This window comes from Oncorhynchus masou, unplaced genomic scaffold, assembly GCF_036934945.1.
Source record: "Oncorhynchus masou masou isolate Uvic2021 unplaced genomic scaffold, UVic_Omas_1.1 unplaced_scaffold_1339, whole genome shotgun sequence".
In the NCBI taxonomy this organism is placed as follows: Eukaryota; Metazoa; Chordata; class Actinopteri; order Salmoniformes; family Salmonidae; genus Oncorhynchus; species Oncorhynchus masou.
The window spans coordinates 148,168-169,368 of NW_027003272.1; the positions used below are offsets into that span (position 1 = coordinate 148,168).

The 21,201-nt window shown below is 46.4% G+C and overlaps 1 long non-coding RNA gene and 2 pseudogenes across 1 annotated transcript; 1 reads left to right on the top strand and 2 right to left on the bottom strand.

Annotated features, from left to right (window-relative positions):
- Positions 1-1,347: 1,347 nt before the first annotated feature.
- Positions 1,348-12,554, top strand: LOC135530420 (uncharacterized; annotated as a pseudogene).
- A 340-nt stretch (positions 12,555-12,894) lies between these two features.
- On the bottom strand, positions 12,895-15,241 carry LOC135530421 (uncharacterized). The gene is made up of 2 exons (XR_010453840.1): positions 13,067-15,241; positions 12,895-13,029 (listed from the first exon to the last, which is right to left on the bottom strand). It is a non-coding gene; the product is annotated as an uncharacterized LOC135530421 (long non-coding RNA).
- Positions 15,242-15,975: 734 nt separating this feature from the next.
- Positions 15,976-20,824, bottom strand: LOC135530418 (trafficking kinesin-binding protein 2-like; annotated as a pseudogene).
- Between the last annotated feature and the right edge of the window lie 377 nt (positions 20,825-21,201).

A 21,201-nucleotide genomic window follows, 5' to 3' on the forward strand; every position in this document is an offset into this window, starting at 1 on the left:
TACTGTAACATGCCGGTGACCTTCTATTCTAGTTACGGTAACAAGCAGGTGACTTTCTATTCTAGTTACTATAACATGCCGGTGACCTTCTATTTAGGTTACTGTAACATGCCGGTGACCTTCTATTCTAGTTACTGTAACATGCCAGTGACCTTCTATTCTAGTTACTGTAACATGCAGGTGACATTCTATTGTAATTATTGTAATATTCCGGTGGCATTCTATTCTAGTTACTGTAACATGCCGGTGAACTTCATTCTAGTTATTGTAACATGCAGGTGGACTTCATTCTAGTTACTGTAACAGGCCAGGTGACCTTCTTTTCTATTTACGGTAACAAGCAGGTGGCCTTCTTTCTAGTTACTCTAGCATGCCGGTGACCTTCTTTCTATTTACTGTAGCATGCCAGCGACCTTCTATTTTAGTTACTGTAACGTGCAGGTAATCTTCTTTCTAGTTACTGTAACAGGCAGGTGACCTTCTTTCTAGTTACTGTAACAGGCCAGGTGACCTTCTATTCTAATTACTGTAACATGCCGGTGACCTTCTATTCTAGTTACTGTAGCATGTCGGTGACCTTCTATTCTAATTACTGTAACACGCCAGTGACCTTCTTTCTAGTTACTATAACATGCTGGTGACCTTCTATTCTAGTTACTGTAACATGCCGATGACCTTCTATTCTAGCTATTGTAACATTCCGGTGACCTTCTATTCTAGTTACTGTAACAAGCAGGTGACCTTCTATTCTAGTTACTGTAACAAGCAGGTGACCTTCTATTCTAGTTACTGTAACATGCCGGTGACCTTCATTCTAGTTATTGTAACATGCAGGTGGACTTCATTCTAGTTACTGTAACAGGCCAGGTGACCTTCCTTTCTATTTACGGTAACAAGCAGGTGACCTTCTTTTCTAGTTACGGTAACATGCAGGTGGCCTTCTTTCTAGTTACTCTAGCATGCCGGTGACCTTCTTTCTATTTACCGTAGCATGCCAGCGACCTTCTATTCTAGTTACTGTAACATGCTGGTGACATTCTATTCTAGTTACTGTGACATGCTGGTGACATTCTATTCTAGTTACTGTAATGGTATGTGACATCACAAAGAAACTCATCCCTCCTGTTTTTCTCCCTAAACCAGCTCTGTGACTCTAGCCCCGCACTTCTACCTCTCTACCTTTTATTCCGACAACACCATTGGTCCATCTCATGAGATCACCACTCTCTGACTAACACCCTGGACAGACTCATACCTCTGTCTTATACCTCATATCTCTGTGTGTCTCTGCTCTGTAGCTACATATCAGCTCATATCTCTGTGCTGTACAGTGTGTCATTATCTTTGTGTACAGCATTCTTTCTGATTCTACCCATTTCTGTTTTCATCCATCTCTACCTCAACTTTTTCCTCTCAGTTGCCTTTCTCTATTCTCTCTGTCTCTCTCTCTCTTTGTAATAGTCTACATTCACCTCTGCTACCTGTGGTCTCACTATGAGTGGTAATCTGTGGACGGAGGAGCAGTTCAACTGTCCTGTGTGCCTGGACCTCCCCAATGAGCCAGTCACCATCCCGTGTGGCCACAGCTACTGCATGGGCTGCATCAAGGACTACTGGAGCAAGGACAACCCTCGCTCCCCTGGAGTCTACAGCTGCCCCCAGTGCCGCCAGACATTCTGTCCCAAGCCCTCCTTGTCCAGGAACACCATGCTGGCAGAGGCCGTGGAGCAGCTCCGCAAGGGGGCCCTCACCACCTCCGCCAGGGAGTCCATCCGGAGCGCCCACCGTGCCAACACCATGGGTAGAGCCAAGGGAGGTTCCCGTGGTGGTGGTGTCAGCAGGCTGCCAGCCATGGCCGTGCCCTGTGACATGTGCCACGGCGCTGGAGACCAGCGGGCTGCGGTGAAGTCTTGCCTGGTGTGTATGGCGTCCTACTGCGACGCCCACCTGAAACCGCATCAGACGAAAGCGGAGTTGAAAAAGCACGAGCTGATTGCGCCCACGGGCAAGCTGGCGCAGAAGATCTGTACCGAGCACAAGTACCTGCAGGAGTTCTACTGTCGTCAGTGCCAGATGTTTGTGTGCTGGCTGTGCACCAGTAACCAGCACAAGGACCATGAGACCAGCTCCACCAAGGCAGAGCGCACGGAGAGACAGGTAAGCCCTCAGACATAAACAGGGCATTCGGAAAGTATTCAGACCCCTTGATTTTTTCCACATTTTGTTACGTTACAGCCTTATTCTAAATTCATTTAAAAAATATATATTCTCAAACAATATACAAACAATACCCCATAATGGGATAGCCACTAGCCACTTTAACTATGCCACTTTGTTTACATACTCATCTCACATGTATATACTGTACTCGATACCATCTACTGTATCTTGCCTATGCTGCTCTGTACCATCACTCATTCATATATCCTTATGTACATATTCTTTATCCCCTTACACTGTGTATAAGACAGTAGATTAGGAATTGTTAGTTAGATTACTTGTTGGTTATTACTGCATTGTCGGAACTAGAAGCACAAGCATTTCGCTACACTCGCATTAACATCTGCTAACCATGTGTATGTGACAAATAAAATTTGATTTGATTTGATTTGATTTAATGACAAAGCGAAAACAGATTTTTAGGATTTTGTTCAAATGTATTCAAATATAAAACTGAAATATCCCATTTGCATAAAGTTTTCAGACCCTTTACTCAGTACTTTGTTGAAGCACATTTGGCAGCGATTTCAGCCCTGAGACTTCTTGGTTATGACGCTACAAGCTTGTCACACCTGCATTTCAGGAGTTTCTACTATTCTTCTCTGCATATCGTCTCAAGCTTTGTCAGGTTGGTTGGGGTGTTTCTCCCATTCTTCTCCACAGATCCTATCAAGCTCTGTCAGGTTGGTTGGGATGCATCGCTACACAGCTATTTTCAGGTCTCTCCAGAGATGTTAGATCGGGTTCAAGTCCGAGCTCTGGCTGGGCCACTCAATGAAATTCATAGACTTGTCCCGAAGCCACTCCTGCGTTTTCTTGGCTGTGTGCTTAGGTTTCCCCAGATCTGTGCCTAGACACAATCCTGTCTCGGAGCTCTACGGCCAATTCATTCGACCTAATGACTTGCTTTTTGCTCTGACATGCACTGTCAACTGTGCCTTTCCAAATAATGTCCAATCAATTGAATTTACCACATTTTGACACCAATCAAGTTGTAGAAACATCTCAAAGATGATCAATGGAAACAGGATGCACTTGAGCTTAATTTTGAGTCTCATAGCAAAGGGTCTGAATACTTATGTAAATAAGGTATTTCAGTTTTTTTTGTAATACATTTGCAAAAATGTCTAAAAACCTGTTTTCGCTTCGTCATTGTGCGGTATTGTGTGTAGATTGGTGAATAATTTGTATTTATTTAATCCATTTTAGAATAAGGCTGTAACGTAACAAAATGTGGAAAAACTCAAGTGGTCTGAAATACTTCCCGAATGCGCTGTACATGGACACCACCACACCCACCCACTAATGTGATCAACTGCTTGGCACAAGACTGTGTTATCCCGCTGAACCAAAGGCTAGTCATTCGCTCTGGGAGCTAACACAAGTCTTCAGGTCTCAGGCAAGGTTACTCATGACCTTTACAACAAAACAACACCCAATCAGGTCCTGTGTGGCTCTGTATGCAAAGCCAAGGTTCGATTCCCGCTGGGGCCACACATACAGTACGCACACATGACCGTAAGTCATTTTGGATGAAAGCGTTTACTAAATGGTATATATTATTATTATAATATTAATCAAACACACCAGCATGTACAGACTCAATCCACAAAAACATGTAAATACAGTCTGATCAAAACATTCATACAGGCTGCTGGTCTGTGTCCCATCACAGCTGATCTGGACACACCTAGAACTGCCTCTCATTCAGCCTTTGCTGTGGTGATTCATTAGAGGTGTGTGTGTGTGTGTGTGTGTGTGTGTGTGTGTGTGTGTGTGTGTGTGTGTGTGTGTGTGTGTGTGTGTGTGTGTGTGTGTGTGTGTGTGTGTGTGTAGAGTAAGGTGGTGCCATATCTTATGTAGTTGTCTTTGTGGGCCAGTGAGCATTCCAGACTGCATTCCAGTCCATTCAGGAGTGAGTTGATGTGACTGTGTTTTGCAGAAAGAGCTGGCTGAGGTGCAGACAGAGAATCATCAGAGACTGAAAGAAAGAGAAGGAGAGCTGAAAGACATGAAGAAGATGCTGGAGGCAACAAAGGTAAGGGCTTAGGACACACTACAGAAACTTCACACACCCACTAGACTACACCCCACTACTCTATACCCCACTATGCCCCACTACACTATACCCCACTACACCCCACTACACTATACCCCACTACACCTCACTACACCACACTACACCCCACTACACTATACCCCACTACCCCCCACTACACTATACCCCACTACCCTATACCTCACTACACCCCACTACACCCCACTACACTATACCACACTACACTATACCACACTACACCCCACTACACTATACCACACTACACCCCACTACACTACACCCCACTACACTATACCCCATTACACCCCACTACACTATACCCCACTACACTATACCACACTACACCCCACTACACCCCACTACACTATACCCCACTACACCCCACTACACTATACCCCACTACACCTCACTACACCACACTACAGAAACTACACTACACTACACCCCACTAGACTACACCCCACTACTCTATACCCCACTACACCCCACTACACTATACCCCACTACACCCCACTACACACCCCACTACATCCCACTACACTATGCCCCACTACACCCCACTACACTATACCCCACTACACTATACCCACTACACCCCACTACACTATACCCCACTACACCCCACTTACCACACTATACCCCACTACACTATACCACACTACACCTCACTACACCCCACTACACTATACCACACTACACTACACCCCACTACACTACACCCCACTATACCCCACTACACTACACCACACTACACCCCACTACACTACACCCCACTACACTATACCCCACTACACTATACCACACTACACTATACCACACTACACTATACCCCACTACACTACACCCCACTACACTATACCCCACTACACTATACCCCACTACACTATACCCCACTACACTATACCCCACTACACCCCACTACACTATACCCCACTACACCCCACTACACTATACCCCACTACACAATATCACACTACACCACACCACATTATATTACACATCATTACACCAGTGCGTAGGTGTGTGTGTGTGTTCCTCAGTGAGTACCTTTCTATCCACCTCCATACAGTACCAGTGTGCGTATGTCTTCATACCTGTGTTTGTGTCCCCAGCGCTCAGCAGACAGGGTACGTGATGACACAGAGACAGTGCTGTCGGAGCTCCAGCGCTCAGTGGAGAGGCTCCAGGAGCTGGTGGAGGGTGTGATGAACCAGGCTGGGCAGGAGAAAGTAAGCGAGGCCCAGGACGTGGTGGACAAGCTGGAGGCTGAGATCTCGGAGCTGAAGAGGAGAGACAAGGACATGAAGGAGGTGTTCCGCTGTGAAGACAACATCCACTTCCTGGAGGTAGGACGCTTGTCTCTTTCTGGTACCTTTTATATATTTTTGATCCACTTTAGCTGCATGCAGCTGGTTGATGGCCATATTGGACATGGCTGCCAGGGTGTGAAAGACCACATCTGGGATGGGACAATAGTTAAAAAGCAGCATTGTCCTAGTCATGTTTGAAATGTGCAGCTTCGATCACAAAAGTCATTATTTCTTAAATGACGTGTCTTCTCTTTCTGTCGTTGCCTTTCTTTCTGTCTTCATTTCTCCATCTCTGCCCTCTTCCATCCCATCCTCTTGTCCTCCTTCTCCACCTCCACCTTCTCCTGTGCGCCGCCCTACAGATCTGTGAGTCTCTGTGCAGCCCGTTTGAGTGTAATGATCTGTCGTGTGTGGTGGCCAATCCAGAGGCTACGTTTGAGCCTGTACGTGAAGCCATCCTGAACCTACGGGAGAGAGTGGAGGACATGTGCAACGTGGAACTGGGCAAGATCACCAAGACAGGTGTGTCAGAGTGGAGGACATGCATACTACACACACACACACACTACACACACACACATCGACTCACACACACACACACACACACTACTTGCAGAGATCTCCATCACCTTGTTCACTATAAATATTGTCATAAAGACAGAGTATTTTTTCCACACTACGTTTTAGACTGATATCAGTGGATCAATACAATGTCCATGAGTTAATAAACTGTAATTTCTCATCCTTCTCTTCAGTGAATGACACAACACTGTTCACCTTAGGAGACAAAGGTGAGTTCTGGTCCAGAGGATGTCTCTAGCTCTGGTCCAGGGTGTTTTGTGGGGCTTGAAGAAGGCTCAGCATAAGCAAGCCGCTCGTAATGCCCTGGACCAGAGCAAGAAGCTATCGATTACCAATAAACATTTAAGTTGTGGATTGACAGACTGAACTTACTCACTGCACTTTTTTCCCCCATCATAGCAAAACAAAATGGCGGCCAGAAGACGGGAGGGTTCAGAAGTTGTGAGTAGTTCCCATTTCTTTATTGGCAGCGTGAGTTGGACTTTAATAATTCATTGAGATTGTGAACTAATCTGAATTGGACATTTTAGTCAACAGCAAATAATGTGAGGAAAGGCAATATTTAATTTCCGCAGTGCAAATGCTTTATACTCAGTGCCTGTTCCTTTTGGTGCTGGTCTTTTCACTTGTCTCGTTGAGTGATTGCTCATCATCATTCATTGTGCAGTTTGGATATGAAATACCTAACTTGAAATAATGATTTATTGTTCCTGATGAAGGATCATCATAGTCAGGTTTTTAATAGTTACAGTATGTATTTAATGGTTAAACAGTATGTTTTTAATGGTTAAACAGTATGTTTTTAATGGTTAAACAGTATGTTTTTAATGGTTAAACAGTATGTTTTTAATGGTTAAACAGTATGTTTTTAATGGTTAAACAGTATGTTTTTAATGGTTAAACAGTATGTTTTTAATGGCTAAACAGTATGTTTTTAATGGTTAAACAGTATGTTTTTAATGGTTAAACAGTATGTTTTTAATGGTTAAACAGTATGTTTTTAATGGTTAAACTGTATGTTTTTAATGGTTAAACAGTATGTTTTTAATGGTTAAACAGTATGTTTTTAATGGTTAAACTGTATGTTTTTAATGGCTAAACTGTATGTTTTTAATGGTTAAACTGTATGTTTTTAATGGTTAAACTGTATGTTTTTAATGGTTAAACAGTATGTTTTTAATGGTTAAACAGTATGTTTTTAATGGTTAAACAGTATGTTTTTAATGGTTAAAATGTATGTTTTTAATGGTGAGTGTTGTGCCTTTTTATTTTATTTTTATTTCAACTATTCCTCAGTGTTTTCTGGTCTGGGATCCAAAACAACAACAACAAACAACAACCGTCCTGCAGGTATGTACTGTAGCGACTGTTTCCTGTATCGGTTTTAACATGCGGTTTGTGATGGGTCATTGAATGACACATAATGATGTGTACGTTTGGCGTCGTGTTTCAGCTCCCACACCGACTGTCTCCGTGGCGGTTCGAGGTCCTAACTCACGTGGTAGGGTGATGTCATGTGGTTAGTTTCATTACAAATCTCACTATGACGATCATGATCAAACATTAGATCAGCTTAATCATGTCTCCTTCTGTAGGTGTAGGCCTGCGCTCTCAGGATGTTCGGAGCAGAGAGGAACCACGAGGTCAGACGTGTGTGTGTGTGTGTGTGTGTGTGTGTGTGTGTGTGTGTGTGTGTGTGTGTGTGTGTGTGTGTGTGTGTGTGTGTGTGTGTGTGTGTGTGTGTGTGTGTGTGTGTGTGTGTGTGTGTGTGTGTGTGTGTTTGCGTGTGTGTGTTTGCATGTGTGTGTGTTTGCATGTGTGTGTGCTTGCATGTGTGTGTGTGTGCGTTTGCATGTGTGTGTGTGTGCGTTTGCATGTGTGTGTGTGTGCGTTTGCATGTGTGTGTGTGTGTTTGCGTGCATGTGTGTGTTTGTGCGTGTGTGTGTGTGTGTTTGCGTGTGTGTGTTTGCGTGTAAAGGGGTTTTAACTCTCTTCTACCTCTTTCCTTTAGCTGACAGAGACAGGCCGAGGAGAGAGAAGAGAGAACCAGGTAACACACACACACACACACACACAAGCCCAGAATTTCTTTGTGAACAAAACCGGTTCCACAGGTTGGCCTGCCTCACAAGAGGAACATCTCCTTATCATCTGTGATGCTCCTTCTTCCTGTCTCCTCCATCCGTACTGTGTCACATCCTGAACCTCTTAAGAATAACTGCAGATATCAGTTCCATAAATGTATCTCTGACCACCTCCCTCAGGTGGTCTTGACCAATACTACAAATTCAGTCATCATTAGAGTGTTTATAAAATCTACTCAACTGCCTCGCTTTTCCTCTCATTCTCTCTCTATCCAATCAGAAAGGTGTCCGGATACATAGGTTTGGTTTGCTACGAGCAAAACCTGGCTGGGTGAAGCGAACGTCTGTGCTCGCATACTCCCTCATGACCGTCCCTTAAAAAATGAGAAAAGGCGTCAACATGACTGTTGTTTGTCCTTCTTGAAGCACCGTAGCAACAACATACCCAGTAATACTTTCTCAAAATAGTCTGGATTAATCTAAGATAAATCAGGTGTCATTCATTTTGACGTTTTTTGCCAATAAGGTCTTAGTCGCATCATTTCACATCTGTCTAAAGATGTTTGGTGCGGTATTTCTCAAGTGGAAAAATCTGCATGAAAACTAGTCATCTCTTGTTGAATGACAAACACTTAATTGAAGAATCCCATCTATGGTTCCCACTCTTACTAAGAGTAGTCCTGTTGACCAATCTCTGACGAAGGGCGTATAGACTTTGGCTACCGAACTTCCACTTGCCTCTAGAGAAAATGTAGTGTATGCCAACAGCCAAGCAAACGCCCGGCGAACACCAAAACCAACCAAAACGTCACAAAAATGTTTCATAATATATGATGGAACTGTTTCTACTGGGAAGTGACAGGCTTTAAGCTTACTGTATGTTTCATTGTCTAAACAGTTTAAGCATTTATGATGATGAAACGTTGTGACGTTTTGGTTCGGCTGTTCAGCAACACAACATTTTTCCTTGAGGCAAGTCGATGTTCGTTAGTCTGAAGTCTACGCCCCTTCGTCTGTGATTGGTCAATGGTATTACTGGACTAGGTACTGCGCCTAGTAGGAGTGGGAGCAATGAATGGGATTGTTTGCTGGCTAGTTTTAATGCACATTTTTCCACTTGAGAAATACCGCACCAAACATTTTAGTTAGATGTAACATTGCGCGACTAGGACCTCCTTGGCAAAAAACGTCAAAAATAATTGCACATTTCTTGATTTATCTTGATTATTTTCTTCTATTTTGAGGAAGTGTTACTGGGTATATTGTTGCTACAGTGGCTCAAGCGGGACCAAACAGTAATACTGAGATTTTTCAAGCAAGACGTCAGACGTTCGTTTCATCTAGCCGAGTTCTGCTAGAAGCAAACCGAACCGTATGTGGACGCCTCTAGACCTACCAAGCCATGCTCACCCAGTAATACCTCTCATCTCTCCACAGCCAGAGAGGCAGCCCCCAGACCAAGCACCAGATCTAGTCCCACTCAGAGTCGGAGAAAGCCAGCCAGAAATAGCCCTACCCAAAGTCGAAGAGAGACGCGCAGACGCAGTCCCAGCCCCACTCCAAGTCGTAGAGAGCCAGCCAGACCCAGCCCTACTCCCAGCCGGAGAGAGACACCCAGACCAGAACCCACCACCACCCCTACCCACGGTGCTGTTACCCAAGCCACCCCTACCCACGGTGCTGTTACCCAAGCCACCCCAGCCTCAGGAGCTTTCACCCGGATGGGATCCATAGCAAGTCTCTTCCGTTCCCATCGACGTGCCACACCGGCCCCTGGGCCAGTCAACAACAACACTGGTGGAGTTAGCCCATGTGAGTCCCGACCCGAGAGAATGATTGAGGCCTCTAGTAGCTAAAAGGCCGTATTAGCACGGGCATCACCATTGAGGGCTTCCACCATTTTAATGTAGTCAACTGGGTGGCTTCCAAGACCACTGGATAATCCCTCCTCGTGACATTCTTGGAGTCATGTACAACGGGTCATCAGGAGGGATCAGCCAATCGGGAAAATGGAAATTGCCTAATTAGCGCTGCCCATGCTGCCACAGACTCTATAATGGCACAGATACAAAGATGAGTCCTCTATATATCTCTATGGTCCCGACCCTCAACGCGTTAACCCCATCAGAGGTCATAAACCCTGGTCTTACTAGCCTTTCTCCAGTGCAGACACTGTGTAATGTACTTCAGAATGTACCTTGCAGGTGCCACAGCACATTGTTTGAAAATCATGGCTATAAACATACTGTTTTGACAGGGGGGATGGGTGCACTGACGGAATCCCAACCGGAAGTGAATACCAGCCTTTTCCTGGATCCGCCGACCCCTGACCCCATCATGAATCAGATGCCAGCTTTCCCTGCATGTGAGTCATCATTCAGTCATTTTCTTCATTCTCCAGTTCTTCCTCTCTACATCTGAGGAAAGCATATTGCCCTATATTTACGGTTACCCTTGTTGTGATCAGTGGTGTAAAGTACTTAATTTAAAACACTTTAAAGTACTACTTAAGTAGTTTCTTGGAGTATCTATACTTTACTATTTATATTTTTGACAACTTTTACTTTACTACTTTCCTGAAATAAATAATGTACTTTTTACTCAATATATTTTAACTGTCATCCAAAGTACTCATTACATTTTGAATGCTTAGCAGGACAGGAAAATGGCCCAATTCACACACTTATAAAGAGAACACGTGGTCATCCCTACTGCCTCTGATCTGACGGACTCACTAAACACACATGTGTCTTTTGTAAATGATGTCTCAGTGTTGGAATGTGCCCATGCTATATGTACATTTTAAAAACTAGAAAATGGTGCAGTCTGCTTTGCTTAATATAAGGAATTTGAAATTATTTACACTTTTACTTTTAATACTTAATTATATTTAGAACCAAATACTTTTAGACTTTTCCTCAAGTAGTATTTTACTGGGTGACTTTCCCTTTTACTGTAGTAACTCTCCATTGAAATATCTACTGTATACTTTTACTCAAGTTGGGTACTTTTTCCACCACTGGTTGTGATCCTCTCCCCTCATACTGCCTGTCTTCGTCTCCTGTAGTGAGGGAGATAGACATCTCCAGCATCCAGGCCCCAGAGCCCAGGAGCAGAGAGGAGTTCCTGCAGTGTGAGTATAGAACAGCTAAACATCTACACAGACACAGCCTGTTCCAGTTCGCTCCCTGCCGTGTGGCCTTGGCCCTCACCCTTCCATGTTTGCAGACATGAAGGGAAAGGTATGAGCATTGTAGCATCCACCATATTGATTACAACTTTCAGATCTGAAAACTTCAGAAGGTTAGGGCCAAGGGGAAGGAGTACTCACACCAGCTGACAACCAAATGTGCAGAGTCCTTATCCCCACAACTTAACTATTCATCCATCCATCCCCCCACTCTTCCCTCCCCCAGATGCCTGTACCCTGACCCTAGACACGAGAGGACAGCCCACCGGCGTCTGACCCTGTCGGAGGGCAACACCAAGGCCACCCTACAGGGGGCAGGGCAGCCCTACCCAGACTGCCCCCAACGCTTCGACGGCTGGACCCAGGTGCTGTGCCAGGCCCCCTTTCCGCCCAGCGATGTTACTGGGAGGTGGATTGGCGGGGAAGGGGTCATCAATGGGCGTGGCTTATGGAGCCCTGAGCAGGAAGGGGGCGGACGCCAGGGCGGGGCTTGGCTACAACGCCCAATCATGGAGCCTGGAGCTGTCAGATACGTGTTGCACGGCAATGCATGACAATGAGAAGAGGGACATCCCGGTGACGTACTCGCCGCGTCTGGGGTTGTTCCTGGACCTCAACGCGGGCACCCTGGCGTTCTATAGCGTGGCGGAGAGCATGGCACACCTGCACACGTTCCGGGCCAACTTTACACAGCCACTGTATGCGGCCTTCGGGGTGGGAAGTGGGGTTGGTGTTGGACTGGACTTCGCTCTGGGTCAGTTCAGCCAGACATCCGACAGCATCAAGATCTGCCCCATGTGACGAGACCTACGACCTCTGTATAGATCTGCCCCATGTGATGAGACCTACGACCTCTGTATAGATCTGCCCCATGTGACGAGACCTACGACCTCTGTATAGATCTGCCCCATGTGATGAGACCTACGACCTCTGTATAGATCTGCCCCATGTGACGAGACCTACGACCTCTGTATAGATCTGCCCCATGTGATGTGACCTACGACCTCTGTATAGATCTGCCCCATGTGATGAGACCTACAACCTCTGTATAGATCTGCCCCATGTGACGAGACCTACGACCTCTGTATAGATCTGCCCCATGTGATGAGACCTACCTCTGTATACCCCCATGTGATGAGACCTGTATAGATCTGCCCCATGTGATGAGACCTACAACCTCTGTATAGATCTGCCCCATGTGATGTGACCTACGACCTCTGTATAGACCTGCCCCATGTGATGTGACCTACAACCTCTGATCCCCATCTGCTATCACCAATTTATATGACATAATTTAACCAGAATTAGTTTGTTTCCTAAACATTTACAAAACAGCCCAAGTGCTGCACTTCTGACATACAAACACTAATAGAAGACTGAACTGACAAATGGTGTCACACACACACACACACACACAAGTTATAAGACAATAAATATAAGACAACCAAATAATTTCTCATTTTCTTTATTAAAACAAAAGCACCAAAAAGGGTATTGGGTATTTGGGTATTTTATGAAGCATGGAGGAGAGGCGCCAGGTCGAAAACCAATAATGAACACTTCCAACGAGACAGAGCCCATAACCTCCACCATCACCCATCAGTTACACAGAGCCCATAACAACCTCCACCATCACCCATCAGCTACACTGAATAGAGCCAACGGTGTGAATCATAGAACTAGATTCAATAGAACGAACAGCCTCTCCTCCTATACCTCCCGCAGAGCAGAAACCCTAGTATAAAACTGATGCTCTTTCCTCATGGTTACATAGGTAATAGGTATTACAACACACAAGCCAACACAAAGCATTTCACTCTATTTAAAAATGAGTTTTGGTTTGCACTGATATACAGTTTTAAAAACATGACAGCTTGGATTCCCTTTTCAATGGTTCATCACACAATGGAGGCACAACAAAACATTAAACTAAATGTCTACATGAAATGCTAAATAACTTATTACCTTTGATAATGATACAGTATTTGATGCTATAACCTGGTCTAAATATCAATATTTGTCTCTAATAATATTTCCTAACTAGTGATCTCTGTAAATCAGGTTATAAAGTGCAGTACATGAGTGGGATAGGTCAGACGGACGGACGGTGAGAGAAGAGGCGTAGCAGGGACGTCTGAGAGTCACACCAGGGGTCAAGTATGGGGTCAAAGGGCACAGGGTCAAAGGGTCACACACTAGTCTAGCTAGCTTGAAATACAGAACCTGTCTTGCTAGCATTCCAGGTCATGTACTCTGTGTCATGTGAACACAGACTGGTACCCAGGCTCTAGTCTAGCCCCTCCCCACTACACACTCCAGGACACCTGAAAGGAATAACAACATGGGGTTTGTTTGACCTTGACCTCTGATAGGCTAGCTGTAATTTCCCCAGAATGCTTAGGGTGTGCCGCTATACCCATCAAGTCCTTTCAGATTTAAAATAAACGGCATTACAGTGGAAGGTACTAGAGGCCAGTTAGTCTCATAGCTGTTCAATATCACACAACACCATGTTGCCCTCCACTGGCCGCTGAGTGAATAGAGTACCTTTAAAGACCATAACCACAGTAATAGTGAACCATACATGAGATGAGACTCAGAGCTAACCTGGATCAACACATAGTACAGCCACTACTACCGAGGATGCTGATGGTTCCCCGTTTGGGACCAAACCTCTTGTACCAGGAGCGTGTTGAGAAGGTAAATGTTGTGGAACGTTAGAACTGTCTTGAATAGAGCTGACGTGATTCCTTATGTCAGAGGCATAGTTGTTCTGCATATATTTCTACTGGAACATTCCACAATGGTGTGCCCTAATGAACGCGGAGCTGAGCACGCCATGGGCCTGAGATAAGGGCCTGTTCCTCAGCGGGGCTATTTGGACCTGTGCTGTTAAAAAGCCTCTCCAGCGACTACCATGTTCTCCGTTTCCAGTCAATAACCTAAGCACTTGTGGGGAGTCTGTCAGGATTTGACAGGTGTAAGCAATTTGGTAATACATCTACCTTGCCCTCTGATAGGCTAGGTGGAAGTGTCACCATATTGGTTATACCAATCAAATCCTCTCAGATCTCCACAAGCTGAGGAAAAGTCCATCCCAGCTGCATCCGAGCCTGGTTCCAGATCGGTTTGTGCTGTAACATGACAATGACAATAGGGGTATGGCAAGACCGCACAAACAGATCTGGGACCAGGCTAACGGCATCCAAAACAAAACCTACCAATCCCACTAAGTGTCTAATAAAATACACACATGGCTTTAAACCAAAAACACCCAAACAGGCTTCTCCTTTAAAGCTTTACAACCTCTTCCTTATGGGAGACCTGAGGAGGAGCAGCCTCGGACCTGTCAGTCAGACCACTACAGCCAATCACGCTGCACGGCTGGGTCCTACCCACCCCCAGAGGGCCAGGTGCATGCTGGGACCTGTAGGCAAAGAAGTGTGTCGTTTTCAGGACATACCATGCATTTCAGAGACTGGTTGTAGCCTATTACAATGCACAAAGAGTTGCCCCTGACGACAGCAAAGCAAAAGGATCATTGTATTAGTAGTAGCACTGGGAAGGCTAGATTGTAGTTCCCTAGCAATGGGCTGGCAGTAGTAAGGTGCATGGGCACCAGCCTGGTTCCTAAGAGAAGCTAAGGGGCGTAGCGAGTCTAACTAGCGTATATACACATGAAAAACTGCTCTACTGCTTTTAAAAATGAACTTTAGAAAGCTATTCGAACTACAGAACAACAAGCCCCTAGACATTGAGGCTCTGGAGGCTCAAGCTCTCTTTTACACTGCTCTTCTCTCATCCCCCTCACCTCTGTCCTCCTCGTCTCCCTCTCTCATCTCTTTCTCTTTACACTGCTCTTCTCTCACCCCCTCATCTCTGTCCTCCTCGTCTCCCTCTCTCTCTCTCGTCTCTTTCTCTTTACATTGCTCTTCTCTCATCCCCCCTCATGTCCTTCTCGTCTCCCTCTCTCATCTCTTTCTCTTTACAGTGCTCTTCTCTCATCCCCCCTCATCTCTGTTCTCCCTCGTCTCCCTCTCTCTCATCTCTTTCTCTTTACACTGCTCTTCTCTCATCCCCCTCATGTCCTTCTCGTCTCTCTCTCTCTCATCTCTTTCTTTTGCTTGTTCTTCCTCTCCTTGACATTCTGTAACATTCTGCCACTTCCCCATTTTACCTCTTCTTCCCCATCCCTCTAACATTCTCAAGCCCTCATCAACTTACTTATCCCCTCGGTCATCTTCCCATCTATTTGAGCATCCAGAGCCTCACAGATGATTAACTACTGTAGCAGGGGCAGAGCAGAAGAGAGCAGGGAGAAGGTCTACCTACAGCGCTCCTAGAGGGCTGGAGGGGGAAGGCAGGCAAGGCTCGGAACAGCTAATAAAGCCCTTTGCAGGCAATCTAAGGCTTTTAAAATGGCATATACACCGTGGTATTAATGCACATTTCCATTTTTAACAATATTGTGCTTTTAAAAAGAATGTAGAAAATAGGAGAGGGACTTTTCCCCACTTGTTGCCCTTTTCTTCACCGAATATCAGTCTGAAAGAGATGTGGAGAAGGAGCAAGGCAGGGAGGGATGGAGGGGGAAAGAGGAGAGAGGTGTGGGCCCAAATGCTTATGTTCAGTGCTGGCTCCCCTCCAAACCCTGCCTCCCTGTAGTGTCATAACTTCTTCATGGTTTGAGTGAAGGGGTGGGGCATGGGAGGTGGAGGCGGGCCTAGAGCGGACAAAGCGCTGCCCTTCAGGTTGCCCCAGAGGGGCGGGGCGATGGCTAGGGAGCTGGGTGGTTGAGGTGGGGCCTGGCCCAGATGGTGGGAGGGGCTTCCCGCGTCGCTCCACTCATAGCGGGGAGGCTCTGGTTCCGCCGCAGGCCGTCCAATAGACTGCCTCCGACTGTGGCTAGGAAGGTGGCCGAGTCCTGACGCACCAGGCACTCTGACAACGGCTCCACCCCTGGGGAACCTTGACCAATCCCAGCCGGCGTAGCCTCTCGACTAAGTTTACATTGATGGGGTCGGGTTTGGCTTTTGATTCTGGGGCCGTGGCTGAAGCTATGTGAGGCGGGGTCGGGGCTGGGGAGGTTGGGGCGATGGGTGCGGCCAAACTTCAGCCCATACACGTCCTGGAGGAAGAGCTCGGCCGGACGCGACGCCAGGAAGTTGTCACAGGTGGCTGGCGCGAGGCGCGGGCCTCAAAGGGCACAGGCGAGGGGGTTGGCGAGTGGGACGGGGAGTTGGGGGGCGTGCTGGGGAGGAGACGCTGGGGGAGTGGGGCTTTAAGGTGAGAGGGAGGGGGGGCATCGGCGGTGGAGAGGGAAGCAGAGATGCCCCTCTCCAGGACCAGCTTTGCCAGGCCACAGGGGGCGGGGGGACGGCGAGGGGGGAAGGAGTCCACCCCCAAACTCAGCCTGCAGGGGGTCACCGGGGTGCTGGGGCCTGTCCTCATGGAGCTGGGAGTGTACTCTGAGACAGAAGACTGACAGTGGGAACTGAGAGAGAGAGACAAGACAATGTTACCCCACACAGCCATGTCATAAACACTACAGCACAAACACACAACACCAATCACCTTCATAGTCGTGTGTGTGTGTGTGTGTGTGTGTGTGTGTGTGTGTGTGTGTGTGTGTGTGTGTGTGTGTACCTGGAGGTGACCTGGGTGATGTCAGAGGGGTGCAGGATGCGGCAGGTTGTAAAGGTGTAGGTGGAAGACGTTGAACTCTGACATTTCCCCGGGTTATAAACTGAAGAGACAAAACACACCATTCAAACTTCCATCACAGACCAACGGCTTCCAATAACGACCCTTCTCAGTTTCTTATCTTGGGAAAGAAATATTAACACATTTGTACACAAATGATTGTTTAAATGATGTAATCCGTAGTAAGGGGAAACCACTGGCCGCTGCACCACGTTGTCATGGTTTTTGTTGCTGGGGAGCGTCGGGCAGCATGGTGAAACTAATCGTGCTCTTCTACGGCGAGGACTATTATGTCAGAGGGGAAAAACAGTCTCCATTGATTGCAATAACTTATTTGGTGTTTTAATATCGCAAACGGACACGGCTGTTTCACCATTAAGGATTCCAGCTGTAACGTTAAACTGTTAAACTTACCGGACGAGGATGTAGTAGTAGTAAGACAGGAGACCGTCAGGCTCTGGGATTGGACAGGAGCCATGGACGTTACACTGACGGGCAGAGCCAAGAGGGCCGGGACACTGATGATGTCACAGGGGGCATTAGAGGTCATAGGGAGGTCACAGGTGATCGGGATTAGAGGGAGCTGTGGAGAGCCTGGTACTGGTACGAAAACGGGAGAAACGGGAGACACCGGTGGCCCGTTCAACGGCAAACGCTCCCTAATCCTTTCCCTGTTCTCCTCCGGTGTTGATGAGTACTGCACCTTGAAGGTGATCCCTCCTTCCTCCTCCTCTTCCTCCTCTCCCTTCTTCTCCCAGGCGTCTGTCCCTTCCTTCCCTCTGTTTCCTGAAAAGTCCCAAACCTTTGTTAGTGAGACTGCTAAATTATTTTAAATCAAACTATTTTCATAATTATATTAATAAGACATATGTAGCACATTATTATATATATAATTATTATTTATTTATTTATATATATATATTACCAGTCAGTCATTTTACAATAGGAGAGATCTATCTATCTATCTATCTATAGATATATATATATATAGAGATTTAAAAAATATATATTTTTATATATATGCACATACATACAGTGGGGAGAACAAGTATTTGATACACTGCAGATTTTCCTACTTACAAAGCATGTAGAGGTCTGTAATTTGTATTATAGGTACACTTCAACTGTGAGAGACGGAATCTAAATCAAAAATCCAGAAAATCACATTGTATGATTTTTAAGTAATTAATTTGCATTAATTACTTAACTTAAAGGACAGGACAGGTGTCTTTTATACTTATAACAAGTTCAAACAGGTGCCATTAATACAAGTAACGAGTGGAGGACAGAGGAGCCTCTTAAAGAAGAAGTTACAGGTCTGTGAGAGCCAGAAATCTTGCTTGTTTGTAGGTGACCAAATACTTATTTTCCACCATAATTTGCAAATAATATCATTAGAAATCCTACAACGTGATTATCTGGATTTTTTTTTCTCATTTTGTCTGTCATAGTTGAAGTGTACCTATGATGAAAATTACAGGCCTCTCTCATATTTTTAAGTGGGAGAACTTGCACAATTGGTGGCTGACTAAATACTTTTTTTGCCCCACTATGTATGTATGTATGTATGTATATATATATGTATGTACGTATGTACCTCTCATGTCATATTTCTGTTCTTCGTCGCCTCCCTCTTCGTCTTCCTCCAGGTCAGTGAGGCGGTAGACGGTGTCGGCGAGAGCATCATGGGGGAGGGGCCGAAAGCCCTTGGTGACCACGCCCGGGTGGGGGTCCAGGATGGTGCCCAGGTGGGGCATGGCCAGCTGCTGCCAGTGGTGCAGAGTCAGAGAGCCTAGAGGGGTCAGAGGTTAAATGTTAGGGGTCAGGCGTCTAATGCGTTACTCACAGATGACAATTAGGAGTGTTACAGTTGACAGATATCATCATGTGACCAAGTGGGTTCAAACTGGTACCAGTATACAGATATGATAATATAGACGTCATAGATATTGGGTCAGGAATAACTCCTGGATAGATATCATAGCTTTTGGCTGCATTCCAGGCCACCTACATTCAGTAACCACATCTCTAAGGGTGTGTTTAGACAGGCAGCCCAATTCTGATCTTTTTCTCACTAATTGGTCTTTTGTCCAATCACATCAGATCTTTTCACATCAGATATTGGTCTATTGACCAATCACCTCACCAATCATCATCGTGACAAAAATATCAGATTTGGGCTGCCTGTCTAAACGCAGCCTAACATACTGAAATCTGATGCTTGACTGCAAAAGATGATGTGGCATTCAATCACTGGTAAATTTGTGCAGCGGGGCTGCTTATCGCACAGCCGGGAACGCGCCCATTATCATGACTACACTTAAAGCATGAACGTATCCTTACCCTCCATGGGCTTGACGATCTGCAGCTTCTCAGGCAGGAAGGTCTTAAAACAGCTGGACGAGACCGAGAACTCTGATAGGTTGGTGAAGGATGACATGACGCTGCTCATTGGTGAACTGTAGCCACTCCCCTCCACATCCGATTCCGCCCCCAGCCAGGGCCTCCAGCTTCTTGTCGCGTTCCGCCTGGAAGAACTGCCGCTCGCACAGGAAATTCTGCCGCCGCAGGGAGAGGCGGCGCAGCGCCGACACGAGGTCATTTCCTCCTGGTGCGCCAGGCTTGCCGAGCGGGACCTCATCCCTACTACAAAGACAAACACGCAACACAAACACATGCTTACCCAAATATACTCCTCTGTAGGCTCTAAATTCACTGAAATAAGTTTGAATTAAATCATATCAAATAATATGCTTTAAATTCTTTCACATATTGTTGCCACTGACTCAATGAATCCACTACAGTCAATACGGGTGCTTTAGACTGCAGGTCTAACAATCAGGATCAACCTGGGTAACTCACGTCGCGCGGCCGTGGGATTGGTCGATCCCCTGTGCGGACAGGAAGGGCTGGGCCGTCATCACCAGGCAGCTGCCTCCCGAGCCGGGGATAGGGGGCGTGGCCATCGCCGCAGCTCGCTCTACCGACTCGTTGACCACGCGTACAGTCTGAAACACCTTCTTCTGGGAAACTCTGGGGACGGGGAGAGAGGGAGTAAGAGAGGGGAGATAGAGGAGGAGGAGGGGAGTTAGAGGAGGAGGGGAGTTAGAGGAGGAAGAGAGGAGGGGAGTTAGAGGAGGAGGGGAGTTAGAGGAGGAGGGGAGTTAGAGGAGGAGGGGAGTTAGAGGGAGGGGAGGAGGAGATGAAGAAAGGAGAGGAAGAGAGGGGGGAGTTAGAGGAGGAGGGGAGTTAGAGGAGGAGGGGAGTTAGAGGAGATGAAGAAAGGAGAGGAAGAGAGGAGGGGAGTTAGAGGGAGGGGGATTTAGAGGAGATGAGGAAGAGAGGAGGAGCTTCTTACTTTGATTTAGAGAAGAGCTCTTCTGTTTGTGTGCTGTCTGTTTGTTGTTGCTCTTCTGTTTGTGTGTGTGTGTGTGTGTTGTTGTCGGTGTGTGTGTGTGTGTGTGTGTGTGTGTGTTTGTTGTGGTCGGTGTGTGTGTGTTCTATACTCACTTCTGGTCCTGGAAAGCCACCTCGTCCTCGACACTCAGCTCTCTCCTCATGGTGCCTTCAATCTCTGCTGCCAGGGAGTCCTGAGACACAGTCATTTACACTCATTAATAAGTACACACACTATTGGGCACACGCACACATATTCACACATAAATAGGATTGACACACACACATACACACACTAGGAATATGCATCTTACCATTTAAAGATAATTTGATGGATACCTAGATACATGGGCTCAAATAAGATACAGGAACGATACGTTTTAGTTTGAAATGATTGGGTTTAATTAGAGAATGAATCGATGCACTGACATTTGCTGCATAAACACATTCATGTTCCATTCTAAACACAAATCTGCTGCGGATGGAGCTCATGAGCTGGGTCTGTCGGAGCTGGCCCTCTCGGAGCTGGCCCTCTCGGAGCTGGCCCTCTCGGAGCTGGCCCTCTCGGAGCTGGCCCTCTCGGAGCTGGCCCTCTCGGAGCTGGCCCTCTCGGAGCTGGCCCTCCCGGGCTGGCCCTCTCGGAGCTGGCCCTCTCGG